The sequence below is a fragment of the Phyllopteryx taeniolatus genome, chromosome 23 (assembly GCF_024500385.1).
Source record: "Phyllopteryx taeniolatus isolate TA_2022b chromosome 23, UOR_Ptae_1.2, whole genome shotgun sequence".
Taxonomy (NCBI): Eukaryota; Metazoa; Chordata; class Actinopteri; order Syngnathiformes; family Syngnathidae; genus Phyllopteryx; species Phyllopteryx taeniolatus.
The window spans coordinates 5,007,118-5,025,201 of NC_084524.1; the positions used below are offsets into that span (position 1 = coordinate 5,007,118).

The 18,084-nt window shown below is 39.1% G+C and overlaps 2 long non-coding RNA genes across 2 annotated transcripts; both read left to right on the forward strand.

Annotated features, from left to right (window-relative positions):
* Positions 1–328: 328 nt before the first annotated feature.
* LOC133472843 (uncharacterized) lies at positions 329–7,638 on the forward strand. Its single transcript, XR_009786867.1, has 4 exons — positions 329–593; positions 6,632–6,993; positions 7,111–7,264; positions 7,565–7,638. It is a non-coding gene; the product is annotated as an uncharacterized LOC133472843 (long non-coding RNA).
* Positions 4,665–6,028, forward strand: LOC133472844 (uncharacterized). The gene is made up of 3 exons (XR_009786868.1): positions 4,665–4,731; positions 5,388–5,520; positions 5,602–6,028. It is a non-coding gene; the product is annotated as an uncharacterized LOC133472844 (long non-coding RNA).
* Positions 7,639–18,084: the final 10,446 nt, after the last annotated feature.

Genomic DNA, 18,084 nt, shown 5'->3' on the forward strand with positions numbered 1-18,084 from the left:
AGTTCCAAGATGAACAGCTTCTTCTCCCTTGAGGCAAGTGTGCAAGTCATGTGCATTATCGATGACAACACATGATCTTTTTCTTAATTTAAATTTTTTTTTTTAGTCATCCAGAATGAAAGTGGAAATGCTGTGTCGCTTGAAGAGCCAAGCAGGAACTATACAGGGAGAGTATGTTTTAGTTACTTAGTGTGTGTGTCCACTAACTCACTGGGTGTGCATGGACTAACACTGATTTGTGATTATTTTTGTGTACTGAGCTGTGCATTGAGTCAAGGCAACAATGCTGTTAAACTGAAATGTACTCTTGAAAAATGTGCTTTTGATTTTCTTTTTGAGAAAGTGGTAAGTTGTTTAGTGTGGTTTTACTACTTGTAACAATGTTAAAGTAGGACTGTGTACAAATGTACATAACAGCGTAAGACTTGAATTCAGTCTAAGGCACTTTAAACAATGTCGAGTAAGGTTTTCGCATGCCAGCAAGCAAATGTTTGGAACAGTGCTAATGTCCTTGTTGCAGGGTTTTCACTGGTACAGCTTAGTGGCTTGTGTTGGTTGACTGCAGCTACAGTTTGTTTTTTGTGTTTAGAAAGGTCTGATGTTGGACAGAAGTCGCTGCAGTCAAGTGTTGTCGGTGGACTTGCGATGGTCTGGAGTTGTTTGGCTTGTTGTAGTTAAGGATGGCACTTGGAAAACTGGAGTGTGCAGGGTTTTTAGGGAGGACTCCATCTTGTTTCCCCCCCCCCCTTTCTTCCTTTAGGGTAGAGTCGATGGCGGATCGGGTGAGAGGCGCCAAGATGAACTGGACCAGAGTAATAAGGACATGCACAGACAAATCAATAAATGACCATCACACAACTAATAGCCCCCTGCCTTCTATGGATGAGTTTGAAAAGCACAAAAACCCAGGTAACAAGTTTGCACGCACAAATGTGAAATGTGCTCAAAAGTGAATTTTTTTTTTTCCTCCAAATATTGAATTGTCCTCTTCTCTACTTGCTGTGTTGCTGAATAGAGTTCAAGTAATCATTGTTCATGGAACGTATGTCCCACAAGATGCACGCAACCCTGTTACTGTATCCTTTTTCGCACGGTAGAAGAAGAAAGCGGTGACTCACGATACGCTGGACTTGACATCAGTTTTCCAAAAGAATGGGTAGAACAAAGGTATGTATTCGGTTCTATTTTTCATATTTTTATTACAGTTAGCCTTGCTGGAATGTCTCACTGTAACTCATGCAACCCTGTTATGCGTATGAACAGAATAAGAAAATTACTCGTTCTCCTGAGAGAACGCTCACATTTGTATGGATTTGCAACCCTGTTGCACCTTCTCCAGTTTACTCAGACTTTAGAAATATTTGTAATTCAACTCAATTTACATTATGTGAGATAATTTAGTTACTCTACATATTGTAAACACATTTCTGAATTTTACATTCTGAATTTTTATTTCTTCAAAGAATTTGCATCAAGATTGAAGGGACGACCTGCGATATGGAGCTCATTCTGAAGGAAAATGGAGGTAAAATCCCACGTGACAACTTTTTTTGTTTTGTGATACACCCTGCACACACCACCAACAGCGTATTAAAGGTTATTAAAAAGAACACTTTGGTGTATTGGACTTCTTTTTCAGTTTTTTTATTTGATCTATAATTAAAAGTAATCTAGCTAGTCATTATCGTACTTTATGCAACCCTGTTACCATATTTGAATTGAAAATAATCCTAAATGACTCAGCTCAAAAGGGTTTGACCCATTTTCCTTTCGAGTTTATGCAAATTGTGTTAGAGTATATATTGTACAATAAATACTTAAATTAATAAAGTGAAACATGGCATTATTAAGTTGGGCACAACAGATTTTGAAAGTTGTTAAAATTAATTTATATCAAGTGTTTATTCAGAGAATGTTATTTTATTGTTAAATAATTATTTTTCAGAAATCAATGTACTTTTTTTTCAGTTTGCCCAGTGTTTGTTGCAGCAAGTATTGTAAACACCAAATAAAATATGAAATAAAAATTGTACCATTGATCTGTAAGCGGTGCTGATCAAGCCTTTGATAGTTTACCTATTGGTGAATATGTAGTAGAAAATCAGAAAAGTGAGTTTATTTTTCAAGATTTCTGAACCCCAAATGTCTTCCAATTCTGGAGTGACCCAGGTTAGTTTTTTGTGATTGCAGGTTGGAGGAGGATGAGACGTTTGGGTGAGGAGGCAAGAAAGAGAACCAGAATGGGGTAAATAGCACAAATGTGCATAAATAAAGGTGACATGCTTCAGAGTAATGGTGTGTGCTTGTTTTGTAGAATGGAAGGGGAGCTGGATGAAAGAGAAGGCAATGAAACACATTCACTTAAAAACATTTTAATAAAAATGAAGTGGCACGCTTTTTTCCCCTCTTTATTTATTTGATTCTTTTGCAGAGCTCGGAAAGATGAGGAAAAGGAACAATTCCACACCAAGAATAAAGCGGCACACAGATAAGTTGTTTGTTCATCTATTTGCAGGGTGGATGGAAAGCGTAAACGGGAGGGGGCAGAGTACGGAGCTTTGAGGTTTGCCTTGGTTGACAGTTGCTATGGGAGGTAGTTTGGTGGTAGGTCTGATTGTAATGAGGCCAGGCATGGAAAGTGTCGGTAGAGTGGATAGTTGGTTGTGGTGGTTTGGTTCAGTGGTCTTTGCGAAGGAAGGAAGGAAGGTTGAGATGGTCTGCAGGTTGGTTGGCTTGTCTCGGTCCCGAGCAACTCTTTGTTTTGACGTGTATAGTGCAGGCTTCGAATGAGGAATTTATCATATTGAGCAACACAAAAGTGAATAGTTTTTCAGGGTGAAGGCCAACAATTGTACACAACCGGCACGCAGTTCCAAGATGAACAGCTTCTTCTCCCTTGAGGCAAGTGATGTGCATTATTGACCCAGGCTGTGTTGTATTGACTCAACACATTTGAAGGTGTGTCTTTGTTTTTTGGCAGCCATCAAAAATAAAAGTGGAAATGCTGTGCTGCTTCAAGAGCCAAGCAGCAACTATACAGGGGGAGTATATCTTAATTACTTTGTCTGTGTCTACTTCCTCACGAACTCACTGGGTGTGCATGGACTAACACTCATTTGTGATTATTTTTGTGTACCGAGTTGTGCATCGAGTCAAGGCAACTGATGTTAAACCGAAATGTGCTTTTGGTTTTCTTTTTGAAAGAATGTTAAGTTGTTTCAAGTGTGGTTTTACAATTTGAATTAAACTTGTAACAATGTTAAAATGGGACTATGTACAAACATACATAACAGAGTAAGACTTAAATTCAGTCTAAGGCACTTTAAATGTAATAAGTCTGCACACACCAATAAAAGCATGTGAAATTTGGCCAAAAGTTTTTTTTATTTTCCTCTCCAACTCTTTCATTGTCGTCTTCCCTACTTGCTGTGTTGCTGAATAGAGAGTTGTGGTGCAGGATGGAACGAGAGGCATCCAGAGCCACTGGACGAGCGTAATTAGTACACACACGTGAGACCAGCAGATAAGTAATTGTATCGTATTTAGTTTTTTGCAGGTTTAGAGAAACTGTGTAATGGGTGGGCAAGGGTAACCAGCATAGGCACACCAATGGAACAAGCAAGTGACTGTCAGTTACGGCAGGCTTGTTTTTGTTATTGCAGGTTGGAGGAGACATTTGGGAAGGAGGCAACAAGGAGAACCAGAACGGGGTAATAAGTGCAAATATGCATGAAGGCGACATGTGCTTGTTTTGGAGAATGGAAGAGGAGCTGGAGGAAAGAAGGTAAGGTTTGCGAAGGAAGGTTGATGATGATCCGAAGTTTGTTTGGGTCCAGAGCAGCTTTGTTTTTAGTTGTGTACAGTGTAGGCTTTGAATAACTTATCAAGTTGAACGAAAAACAAAAGTGAATTTGTATTTTTTTTTCAGGGTGAATATCAACAATTGTACACAACCGGCACAAAGTTCCAACATGAACGGCTTCTTCTCCCTTGAGGCAAGTTTGCAAATCAATTGCAATGTCACTTCCGATCGCCCTCGCAGTGGGTGGAGTAACCGCACGCCTCGGGTATGTTTGGGGAGGGCTCCTTATGCGCCATTAAAAACCAAATTTTTAGCTAAAGTATAGTTGAAAAGTTGCTGGAAGTTACGTGCGTGTATTAACTAACAATCCGGATATGAATATTCACTGACCCCATAATGTATTTGTCGTATGACCTTTAAGGATGTCACTTTGAAAGCTGGAGTGTGCAATGTTTTGAGGGAGGGACTCCATAGTATCGATCAACAATAATAAAAAAAATAATAATAATTTAAAAAAATATATATATATATATATAATTTGTCCCTCTTCTTACTTAGGGTGGAGTCGATGGCAGTTCGGGTCAGAGGCTCCAAGATGAATTGGACCAGGGTAATAAGGTCATGCCCAGACAAATCAAAAAATGACCATCACAACTAATAGCCCCCCCCCCTCCCTGTGGATGAGTTACAATTGCACAAAAACCCAGGTAACAAGTTTGCACGCACCAATAAAAGCACGTGAAATGTGCCCAAAAGTTTGTTTGTTTTCCTTTTTCCTGTTTAATTTTGTTACTCTACATATTGTAAACACATTTCATAATTTTACATGAATTGTTTTGTTTTTTTTTAATTAAAGAAAAAAGGAATTAGCAACAAGATTGAAGGGGGGATATGGAAATGCATGGAGCTCATTCTGAAGGAAATCAGAGGTAAAATCCCAGATGTGACAACTGCATTTTTGTTTGTTTTGTGATGCGCCCTGCACACAATACCAACAGGTTATTAAAAGAACACTTTGGTGTATTGGGCAATTATTTGTCAGTTTTTTGTATTTGATGATCAATAAAACTAATGTAGCTAGTCATTATCGTACTTTATGTAACCATATTTAAATTTAAAATTAATCCTAAATGACTCAGCTCAAAAGGGTTTGACCCATTTTCCTTTCGAGTTTATGCAAAATGCGTGACAAATACTTAAATTGGTAAAGTGAAACATGGCATTATTGAAAGGTTGGGCATAACCGATTTGTAAATTTGTTAAAATTAATTAAGGGTTTATTTGGAGAATTATTTTATTTACTTGTTGCAAAAGGAATTGTATTTCAGAAATGTACTTTTTTTTTTTCTTCAGGTTGCCCTGTTTTGGTAACAGGGTTGCACCAAGTATTGTAAATATCAATAAAATATGAAGTAAAAATTGTATCATTGATATGTAAGCGGCGGTAATCAAGCCTTTGATAGTTTATTACCTATTGGTGAATATGTAGTAGAACATCAGAAAAGTGAGTTTATTGTTCAAGATTTCTGAAGTCCAAATGTCTTCCAATTCTGGTGTGACCCAGGTTCGTTTTTTGTGATTGCAGGTTGGAGGAGGATGAGACGTTTGGGTGAGGAGGCAAGAAAGAGAACCAGAATTGGATAATTGGTGCATATGTGCATAAATAAAGGTGACATGCTTCAGAGTAATGTGTGCTTGTGAGCTGGATGAAAGAGAAGGTAATGAAACACATTAACTTAAAAACATTTGAATAAAAATGAAGTGGCATGCTTTTGTCCCTCTATTTAATTCTTTTGCAGAGCTTGGAAGGATGAGGGAAAAGGAAGAATTCCACACCAAGAATAAAGCGGCACACAGATAAGTTCATCTATTTGCAGGACGGATGTAAAGCGTAAACGGAAGGGAGCACAGTACGGAGCTTTGAGGTTTGCCTTGGTTGACAGTTGCTATGGAAGGGAGTTTGGTGGTAGGTCTTATTGTAAGTAGCGCAGGCATGGAAAGTGTCGGGAGAGCTGAGAGTTGGACGTGGTGGTTTGGTTCAGTGGTTGTTGCGAAGGAAGGAAGGTTGAGATGGTCCGCAGGTTGTTAGGCTTGTCTCTGTCCCGAGCAGCTCTTTGTTTTGAGTTGTTTACAGTGCAGGCTTGGAATGAGCAATTTATCATCTTGATCAACACAAAACTGAATAGTGGTATTTTATTCAAGGTGAAAACCAACAATTGTACACAACCGGCATGCAGTTCCAAGATGAACAGCTTCTTCTCCCTTGAGGCAAGTGTGCAAGTCATGTGCATTATCGATGACAACACATGATCTTTTTCTTAATTTAAATTTTTTTTTTTAGTCATCCAGAATGAAAGTGGAAATGCTGTGTCGCTTGAAGAGCCAAGCAGGAACTATACAGGGAGAGTATGTTTTAGTTACTTTGTGTGTGTGTGTCCACTAACTCACTGGGTGTGCATGGACTAACACTGATTTGTGATTATTTTTGTGTACTGAGCTGTGCATGGAGTCGAGGCAACAATGCTGTTAAACTGAAATGTACTCTTGAAAAATTTGCTTTTTTCTTTTTGAGAAAGTGGTAAGTTGTTTAGTGTGGTTTTAACACTTGTAGCAATGTTAAAGTGGGACTATGTACAAACGTACATAACAGAATAAGACTTAAATTAAGTCTAAGGCACTTTAAACAATGTAGAGTAAGGTTTTGTAATGCCAGCAAGCAAATGTTTGTAATAGTGCTGATGTGGTTGTTGCAGGGTTTTCACTGGTACAGCTTAGTGGCTTGTGTTGGTTGACTGCAGCAACAGTTTGTTTTTTGTCTGTTTAAAAGAGGTCTGATTTGTCACGATGCTGCGCAGGCATGGGAAGTTTTCATAGGTCTGATGTTGGATAGAATTCGCTGCAGTCAAGTGTTGTCGGTGGACTTGCCATGGTCTGGAGTTGTTTGGCTTGTTGTAGTTCAGGATGGCACTTTGAAAACTGGAGTGTGCAGGGTTTTGAGGGAGGACTCCATCTTGTTTCCCCCCTCTCCTCCCTTCTTCCTTTCGGGTAGAGTCGATGGCGGATCGGGTGAGAGGCGCCAAGATGAACTGGACCAGGGTAATAAGGACATGCACAGACAAATCAATAAATGACCGTCACAACTAATAGCCCCCCCCTCCCTATGGATGAGTTTGAAAAGCACAAAAACCCAGGTAACAAGTTTGCACGCACCAATAAAAGCATGTGAAATGTGCCCAAAAGTTTTGTTTTGTTTTTTTTCCTCCAAATATTGAATTGTCCTCTTCTCTACTTGCTGTGTTGCTGAATAGAGAGTTGAAGTAATCATTGTTCATGGAACGCATGTCCCACAAGATGCACGCAACCCTGTTACTGTATCCTTTTTCGCACGGTAGAAGAAGAAAGCGGTGACTCACGATACGCTGGACTTGACATCAGTTTTCCAAAAGAATGGGTAGAACAAAGGTATGCATTCGATTGTATTTTTCATATTTTTATAACGGTTAGCCTTGATGGAATGTCTCACTGTAACTCATGCAACCCTGTTATGCGTATGAACAGAATAAGAAAATTACTTGTACTCCTGAGAGAACGTGAACATTTGTATGGATTTGCAACCCTGTTGCACCTTCTCCAGTTTACTCTGACTTTAGAAACATTATTTGTAATTCAACTCAATTTACATTATGTGAGATAATTTAGTTACTCTACATATTGGAAACACATTTCTGAAATTTACATCCTGAATTGTTTTTTTCTTCAAAGAATTTGCATCGAGATTGAAGGGACGACCTGCGATATGGAAACGCATGGAGCTCATTCTGAAGGAAAATGGAGGTAAAATCCCACGTGACTTTTTTTGTTTGTTTTTTTGTGATGCACCCTGCGCACAATACCAACAGCGTATTAAAAGAACACTTTGGTGTATTGGACATTTATTTTAAAAAATTTTTATTTAATCTATTAAAACTAATGTTGCTCATCGTTATTGTACTTTATGCAACCCTGTTACCATATTTGAATTGAAAATAATCCTAAATGACTCTCAGCTCAAAAAGGTTTGACTCATTTTCCTTTCGAGTTTATGCAATCATATGCAAATTGTGTTAGTATATATTGTACAATAAATACTTAAATTAATAAAGTGAAACATGGCATTATTGATAAGTTGGACACAACAGATTTTGAAAGTTGTTAAAATTAAGTGTTTATTCAGAGAATGTTATTTTACTTATTGAAAAAGGAATACTTTTTTTTCCAGTTTGACCAGTGTTGGTAACAGGGTTGCAACAATAATTGTTAACACCAAATAAAATGAAATAAAAATTGTACCATTGATCTGTAAGCGGTGCTAATCAAGCCTTTGATACTTTATTACCTATTGGTGAATATGTAGTAGAAAATCAGAAAAGTGAGTTTATTTTTCAAGATTTCTGAACCCCAAATGGTTTCCAATTCTGGACTGACCCAGGTTAGTTTTTTGTGATTGCAGGTTGGAGGAGGATGAGACGTTTGGGTGAGGAGGCAAGAAAGAGAACCAGAATGGGGTAATTAGCACAAATGTGCCTAAATAAAGGTGACATGCTTCAGAGTAATGGTGTGTGCGTGTTTTGTAGAATGGAAGGGGAGCTGGATGAAAGAGAAGGCAATGAAACGCATGAACTTAAAAACATTTTAATAAAAATGAAGTGGCACGCTTTTTTCCCCTCTATTTATTTGATTTTTTGCAGAGCTCGGAAGGATGAGGAAAAGGAAGAATTCCACACCAAGAATAAAGCGGCACACAGATAAGTTGTTTGTTCATCTATTTGCAGGGCGGATGTAAAGTGCAAACGGGAGGGGGCAGCGTACGGAGCTTTGAGGTTTGCCTTGGTTGACAGTTGCTATGGGAGGTAGTTTGGTGGTAGGTCTGTTTGTAATGAGGCCAGGCATGGAAAGTGTCGGTAGAGTGGATAGTTGGATGTGGTGGTTTGGTTCAGTGGTCTTTGCGAAGGAAGGAAGGAAGGTTGAGATGGTCTGCAGGTTGGTTGGCTTGTCTCGGTCCCGAGCAACTCTTTGTTTTGACGTGTATAGTGCAGGCTTCGAATGAGGAATTTATCATATTGAGCAACACAAAAGTGAATAGTTTTTCAGGGTGAAGACCAACAATTGTACACAACCGGCACGCAGTTCCAAGATGAACAGCTTCTTCTCCCTTGAGGCAAGTGTGCAAGTGATGAGCATTATTGACCCAGGCTGTGTTGTATTGACTCAACACATTTGAAGGTGTGTCTTTGTTTTTTGGCAGCCATCAAAAATAAAAGTGGAAATGCTGTGCCGCTTCAAGAGCCAAGCAGCAACGATACAGGGGGAGTATATCTTAATGACTTTGTGTCTGTGTCTACTTCCTCACTAACTCACTGGGTGTGCATGGACTAACACTCATTTGTGATTATTTGTGTACGGAGTTGTGCATCGAGTCAAGGCAACAATGCTGTTAAACCGAAATGTGCTTTTGGTTTTCTTTTTGAAAGTGGTAAGTTGTTTCAAGTGTGGTTTTACCATTTGAATCAAACTTGTAACAATGTTAAAATGGGACTATATGGACAAACATACATAACAGAGTAAGACTTAAATTCAGTCTAAGGCACTTTAAACAATGTAATAAGTCTGCACGCACCAATAAAAGCATGTGAAATGTGCCCAAAAGTTTTTTATTTTCCTCCAAATCTTTAATTGTCGTCTTCCCAACTTGCTGTGTTGCTGAATAGAGAGTTGTGGTGCAGGATGGAACGAGAGGCATCCAGAGCCACTGGACGAGCGTAATCGGTACACACACGTGAGACCACCAGATAAGTAATTGTATCGTATTTTGTTTTTTGCAGGTTTAGAGAAACTGTGTAATGGGTGGGCAAGGGTAACCAGCATAGTCACACCAATGGAACAAGCAAGTGACTGTCAATTACAGCAGGCTTGTTTTTGTTATTGCAGGTTGGAGGAGACATTTGGGAAGGAGGCAACAAGGAGAACCAGAACGGGGTAATAAGTGCAAATATGCATGAAGGCGACGTGTGCTTGTTTTGGAGAATGGAAGAGGAGCTGGAGGAAAGAAGGTAAGGTTTGCGAAGGAAGGTTGATGATGATCCGAAGTTTGTTTGGTTCCAGAGCAGCTTTGTTTTTAGTTGTGTACAGTGTAGGCTTTGAATAACTTATGAAGTTGAACGAAACAAAAATGAATTAGTATTTTAATTGTTTTTCAGGGTGAATACCAACAATTGTACACAACCGGCACAAAGTTCCAACATGAACGGCTTCTTCTCCCTTGAGGCAAGTTTGCAAATTATCAATTGCAACGTCACTTCCGATCGCCCTCGCAGTGGGTGGAGTAACCGCATGCCTCGGGTATGTTTGGGGAGGGCTCAATATGCGCCATTAAAAACCAAATTTTTAGCTCAAGTATAGTTGAAAACTTGCTGGAAGTTACGTGCGTGTATTAACAATCTGGATATGAATATTCACTGACCCCATAATGTATTTGTCGTATGACCTTTAAGGATGTCACTTTGAAAGCTGGAGTGTGCGATGTTTTGAGGGAGGGACTCCATTGTTTCGATCAACACAATTACAAAAAAAAATAATAATTTTGTCCATCTTACTTAGGGTGCAGTCGATGGTGGTTTGGGTGAGAGGCGCCAAGATCAACTGGACCAGGGTAATAAGGGCATGCACAGACAAATCAAAAAATGACCATCACAACTAATAGCCCCCCCTCCCTGTGGATGAGTTTGAATTGCACGAAAACCCAGGTAACACAAGTCTGCACGCACCCATAAAAGCACGTGAAATGTGCCCAAATTTTTTTATTTTTTTTTCCTTTTTCCTGTTTGTTACTCTACATATTGTAAACACATTTTAGAATTTTACATCCTGAATATTTTTTTTTTTTTTTTAAAAGAAAAAAAGAATTGGCATCAAGATTGCAGGGGCGATATGGAAATGCATGGAGTTCATTCTGAAGGAAATCAGAGGTAAAATCCCAGATGTGACAACTGCATTTTTTTTGTTTGTTTTGTGATGCGCCCTGCACACAATACCAACAGCGTATTAAAGGTTATTAAAAGAACCCTTTGGTGTATTGGGCATTTATTTGTCAGTTTTTTTTAATTTGATGATCAATAATTAAAACTAATGTAGCTAGTCATTATCGTACTTTATGCAACCCTGTAACCATATTTAAATTGAAAATAATCCTAAATGACTCTCAGCTCAAAAGTGTTTGACCCATTTTCCTTTCGAGTTTTTGCAAAATGCGTGACAAATACTTAAATTGGTGAAGTGAAACATGGCATTATTGAAAAGTTGGGCATAACTGATTTGGAAATTAGTTAAAATTTATATCAATGGTTTATTTGGAGAATTATTTTATTTACTTGTTGCAAAAGGAATTCTATTTCAGAAATAGTCTATTTCAAATGTCTTCCAATTCTGCAATGACCCAGGTTAGTTTTTTGTGGTTGGAGGAGGATGAGACGTTTGGGTGAGGAGGCAAGAGAGAGAACCAGAATGGGGTAATTAGTGCAAATGTGCATAAATAAAGGTGACATGCTTCAGAGTAATGGTGTGTGCTTGTTTTGTAGAATGGAAGGGGAGCTGGATGAAAGAGAAGGCAATGAAACACATTCACTTAAAAAAAAAATGAACTAAAAATGAAGTGGCACGGTTTTTTTCCCCCTCTTTATTTTCTTCTTTTGCAGAGCTCGGAAAGGATGAGGAAAAGGAAGAATTCCACACCAAGAATAAAGCGGCACACAGATAAGTTGTTCATCTATTTGCAGGGCGGATGTAAAGCGTAAACGGGAGGGGGCAGCGTACGGAGCTTTGAGGTTTGCCTTGGTTGACAGTTGCTATGGAAGGGAGTTTGGTGGTAGGTCTGATTTGTTATGAGCGCAGGCATGGAAAGTGTCGGGAGAGTTGATAGTTGGACGTGGTGGTTTGGTTCAGTGGTCTTTGCGAAGGAAGGAAGGTTGAGATGGTCCGCAGGTTGTTTGGCTTGTTTCGGTCTTGAGCAGCTCTTTGTTTTGAGTTGACGTTTACAGTGCAGGTTTTTGAATGAGGAATTTATCATCTTGATCAACACAACTGAATAGTTGTATTTTATTCAGGGTGAAGACCAACAATTGTACACAACCGGCATGCAGTTTCAAGATGAACAGCTTCTTCTCCCTTGAGGCAAGTGTGCAAGTCATGTGCATTATCGATGACAACACACATGGTCTTTATTTATTTTAATTTTTTTTTTAGTCATCCAGAATGAAAGTGGAAATGCTATGTCGCTTGAAGAGCCAAGCAGGAACTATACAGGGAGAGTATGTTTTAGTTACTTTGTGAATGTGTCCACTAACTCACTGGGTGTGCATGGACTAACACCGATTTGTGAATATTTTTGTGTACTGAGTTGTGCATTGAGTCAAGGCAACAATGCTGTTAAACTAAAATGTGCTTTTGATTTTCTTTTTGAGAAAGTGGTAAGTTGTTTAGTGTGGTTTTAACACTTGTAGCAATGTTAAAGTGGGACTATGTACAAACGTACATAACAGAATAAGACTTGAATTCAGTCTAAGGCACTTTAAACAATGTAGAGTAACGCTTTCGCATGCCAGCAAGCAAATGTTTGTAATAGTGCCAATGTGCTTGTTGCAGGCTTTTCACTGGTACAGCTTAGTGGCTTGTGTTGGTTGACTGCAGCGACAGTTTGTTTTTTGTCTGTTTAAGAGAGGTCTGATTTGTCACGATGCTGCGCAGGCATGGGAAGTTTTCATAGGTCTGATGTTGGATAGAATTCGCTACAGTCAAGTGCTGTCGGTGGACTTGCGATGGTCTGGAGTTGTTTGGCTTGTTGTAGTTAAGGATGGCACTTGGAAAACTGGAGTGTGCAGGGTTTTGAGGGAGGACTCCATCTTGTTCCCCCCCTCTCCTCCCTTCTTCCTTTAGGGTAGAGTCGATGGCGGATCGGGTGAGAGGTGCCAAGATGAACTGGACCAGAGTAATAAGGACATGCACAGACAAATCAATAAATGACCGTCACAACTAATAGCCCCCCCCCCCCTCCCTGTGGATGAGTTTGAAAAGCACAACAACCCAGGTAACAAGTTTGCACGCACCACTAAAAGCATGTGAAATGTGCCCGAAAGTAAAAAAAAAATTTCCCTCCAAATATTGAATTGTCCTCTTCTCTACTTGCTGTGTTGCTGAATAGAGAGTTGAAGTAATTATTGTTCATGGAACGTATGTCCCACAAGATGCACGCAAACCTGTTACTGTATCCTTTTTCGCACGGTAGAAGAAGAAAGCGGTGACTCACGATACGCTGGCCTTGACATCAGTTTTCCAAAAGAATGGGTAGAACAAAGGTATGTATTCGGTTCTATTTTTCATATTTTTATAACAGTTAGCCTTGATGGAATGTCTCACTGTAACTCATGCAACCCTGTTATGCGTATGAACAGAATAAGAAAATTACTCGTACTCCTGAGAGAACGCTCACATTTGTATGGATTTGCAACCCTGTTGCACCTTCTCCAGTTTACTCCGACTTTAGAAATATTATTTGTAATTGAACTCAATTTACATTATGTGAGATATAATTTAGTTACTCTACATATTGTAAACACTTCTGAAATTTATATCCTGAATTGTTTTTATTTCTTCAAAGAATTTGCATCAAGATTGAAGGGACGACCTGCGATATGGAAACGCATGGAGCTCATTCTGAAGGAAAATGGAGGTAAAATCCCACATGTGACTTTTTGTTTGTTTTGTGATGCGCTCTGTGCACAATACCAACAGCGTATTAAAGGTTATTAAAAGAACACTTTGGTGTATTGGACATTTATTTTTAATTTTTTTTATTTGATCTATTAAAACGAATTTAGCTCATTGTTATTGTACTTTATGCAACCCTGTTACCATATTTGAATTGAAAATAATCCTAAATGACACCCAGCTTAAAAAGGTTTGACTCATTTTCCTTTTGAGTTTATGCAATCATATGCAAATTGTGTTAGAGTATATATTGTACAATAAATACTTAAATTAATAAAGTGAAACATGGCATTATTGATAAGTTGGACACAACAGATTTAGAAAGTTGTTAAAATTAATTGATAAGTGTTTACTCAGAATGTTATTTTACTTGTTGAAAAAGGAATTATTTTTCAGAAATCAATGTCCCTTTTTTTTTTCAGTTTGACCAGTGTTGGTTACAGGGTTGCAACAATAATTGTTAACACCAAATAAAATGAAATAAAAATTGTACCATTGATCTGTAAGCGGTGCTAATCAAGCCTTTGATACTTTATTACCTATTGGTGAATATGTAGTAGAAAATCAGAAAAGTGAGTTTATTTTTCCAGATTTCTGAACCCCAAATGTTTTCCAATTCTGGACTGACCCAGGTTAGTTTTTTGTGATTGCAGGTTGGAGGAGGATGAGACGTTTGGGTGAGGAGGCAAGAAAGAGAACCAGAATGGGGTAATTAGCACAAATGTGCATAAATAAAGGTGACATGCTTCAGAGTAATGGTGTGTGCGTGTTTTGTAGAATGGAAGAGGAGCTGGATGAAAGAGAAGGCAATGAAACGCATGAACTTAAAAACATTTTAATAAAAATGAAGTGGCACGCTTTTTTCCCCTCCTTTATTTATTTGATTCTTTTGCAGAGCTCGGAAGGATGAGGAAAAGGAAGAATTCCACACCAAGAATAAAGCGGCACACAGATAAGTTGTTTGTTCATCTATTTACAGGGTGGATGTAAAGCGTAAACGGGAGGGGGCAGAGTACGGAGCTTTGAGGTTTGCCTTGGTTGACAGTTGCTATGGGAGGTAGTTTGGTGGTAGGTCTGATTGTAATGAGGCCAGGCATGGAAAGTGTCGGTAGAGTGGATAGTTGGATGTGGTGGTTTGGTTCAGTGGTCTTTGCGAAGGAAGGAAGGAAGGTTGAGATGGTCTGCAGGTTGGTTGGCTTGTCTCGGTCCCGAGCAACTCTTTGTTTTGACGTGTATAGTGCAGGCTTCGAATGAGGAATTTATCATATTGAGCAACACAAAAGTGAATAGTTTTTCAGGGTGAAGACCAACAATTGTACACAACCGGCACGCAGTTCCAAGATGAACAGCTTCTTCTCCCTTGAGGCAAGTGTGCAAGTGATGTGCATTATTGACCCAGGCTGTGTTGTATTGACTCAACACATTTGAAGGTGTGTCTTTGTTTTTTGGCAGCCATCAAAAATAAAAGTGGAAATGCTGTGTCGCTTCAAGAGCCAAGCAGCAACGATACAGGGGGAGTATATCTTAATGACTTTGTGTCTGTGTCTACTTCCTCACGAACTCACTGGGTGTGCATGGACTCATTTGTGATTATTTGTGTACCGAGTTGTGCATCGAGTCAAGGCAACAATGCTGTTAAACCGAAATGTGCTTTTGGTTTTCTTTTTGAAAGAATGGTAAGTTGTTTCAAGTGTGGTTTTACCATTTGAATTAAACTTGTTAAAATGGGACTATATGGACAAACATACATAACAGAGTAAGATTTAATTCAGTCTAAGGCACTTTAAACAATGTAATAAGTCTGTACGCACCAATAAAAGCATGTGAAATGTGCCCAAAGGTTTTTTATTTTCCTCTCCAAATCTTTCATTGTCGTCTTCCCAACTTGCTGTGTTGCTGAATAGAGAGTTGTGGTGCAGGATGGAACGAGAGGCATCCAGAGCCACTGGACGAGCGTAATTGGTACACACACGTGAGACCAGCAGATAAGTAATTGTATCGTATTTTTTTTGTGCAGGTTTAGAGAAACTGTGTAATGGCTGGGCAAGGGTAACCAGCATAGTCACACCAATGGAACAAGCAAGTGACTGTCAGTTACAGCAGGCTTGTTTTTGTTATTGCAGGTTGGAGGAGACATTTGGGAAGGAGGCAACAAGGAGAACCAGAACGGGGTAATAAGTGCAAATATGCATGAAGGCGACGTGCTTGTTTTGGAGAATGGAAGAGGAGCTGGAGGAAAGAAGGTAAGGTTTGCGAAGGAAGGTCGATGATGATCCGAAGTTTGTTTGGCTTGTTTGGGTCCAGAGCAGCTTTGTTTTTAGTTGTGTACAGTGTAGGCTTTGAATAACTTATCAAGTTGAACGAAACAAAAGTGAATTTGTATTTTAATTTTTTTTCAGGGTGAATATCAACAATTGTACACAACCGGCACAAAGTTCCAACATGAACGGCTTCTTCTCCCTTGAGGCAAGTTTGCAAATCAATTGCAATGTCACTTCCGATCGCCCTCGCAGTGGGTGGAGTAACCGCACGCCTCGGGTATGTTTGGGGAGGGCTCAAGATGCGCCATTAAAAACCAAATTTTTAGCTAAAGTATAGTTGAAAACTTGCTGGAAGTTACGTGCGTGTATTAACTAACAATCCGGATATGAATATTCACTGACCCCATAATGTATTTGTCATATGACCTTTAAGGATGTCACTTTGAAAGCTGCAGTGTGCAATGTTTTGAGGGAGGGACTCCATTGTTTCGATCAACACAATTAAAAAAATAATAATTTTGTCCATCTTATTTAGGGTGCAGTCGATGGCGGATTGGGTGAGAGGCGCCAAGATGAACTGGACCAGGGTAATAAGGGCATGCACAGACAAATCAAAAAATGACCATCACAACTAATAGCCCACCCCTCCCTGTGGATGAGTTTGAATTGCACAAAAACCCAGGTAACAAGTCTGCACGCACCAATAAAAGCACGTGAAATGTGCCCAAAAGTTTATTTCCTTTTTCCTGTTTGTTGAATTTGTTTCTACATATTGTAAACACATTTCAGAATTTTACATCCTGAATTTTTTGTTTTTTGTTTTTTTAAAAGAGAAAAAGAATTTGCATCAAGATGAAGGGGCGATATGGAAACGCATGGAGTTCATTCTGAAGGAAATCAGAGGTAAAATCCCAGATGTGACAGCTGCATTTTTTTCTGTTTGTTTTGTGATGCGCCCTGCACACAATACCAACAGCGTATTAAAGGTTATTAAAAGAACACTTTGGTGTATTGGGCATTTATTTGTCCTTTTTTTTATTTGATGATGAATAATTAAAACAAATGTAGCTAGTCATTGTACTTTATGCAACCCTGTAACCATATTTAAATTTAAAATAATCCTAGGGTTTATTTGGAGAATTATTTTATTTAGTTGTTGCAAAAGGAATTCTATTTCAGAAATCAATGTACTTTTTTTTTCAGGTTGCCCTGTTTTGGTAACAGGGTTGCACCAAGTATTGTAAACATCAATAAAATATGAAGTAAAAATTGTATCATTGATATGTAAGTGGCGCTAATCAAGCCTTTGATAGTTTATTACCTATTGGTGAATATGTAGTAGAACATCAGAAAAGTGAGTTTATTTTTCAAGATTTCTCAAGTCCAAATGTCTTCCAATTCTGGAATGACCCAGGTTAGTTTTTTGTGATTGCAGGTTGGAGGAGGATGAGACGTTTGGGTGAGGAGGCAAGAAAGAGAACCAGAATTGGATAATTGGTGCATATGTGCACAAAGGTGATATGCTTCAGAGTAATGGTGTGTGCTTGTTTTGTGGAAGGGAAGAGGAGCTGGATGAAAGAGAAGGCAATGAAACGCATTAACTTAAAAACATTTTAATAAAAATGAAGTGGCACGCTTTTTTCCCCTCTATTTGATTCTTTTGCAGAGCTCGGAAGGATGAGGAAAAGGAAGAATTCCACACCAAGAATAAAGCGGCACACAGATAAGTTGTTCGTTCATCTATTTGCAGGGCGGATGTAAAGCGTAAACGGGAGGGGGCAGAGTACGGAGCTTTGAGGTTTGCCTTGGTTGACAGTTGCTAAGGGAGGTAGTTTGGTGGTAGGTCTGATTGTAATGAGGCCAGGCATGGAAAGTGTCGGTAGAGTGGGTAGTTGGTTGTGGTGGTTTGGTTCAGTGGTCTTTGCGAAGGAAGGAAGGTTGAGATGGTCTGCAGGTTGGTTGGCTTGTCTCGGTCCCGAGCAACTCTTTGTTTTGACGTGTATAGTGCAGGCTTCGAATGAGGAATTTATCATATTGAGCAACACAAAAGTGAATAGTTTTTCAGGGTGAAGATTAACAATTGTACACAACCGGCACGCAGTTCCAAGATGAACGGCTTCTTCTCCCTTGAGGCAAGTGTGCAAGTGATGAGCATTATTGACCCAGGCTGTGTTGTATTGACTCAACACATTTGAAGGTGTCTTTGTTTTTTGGCAGCCATCC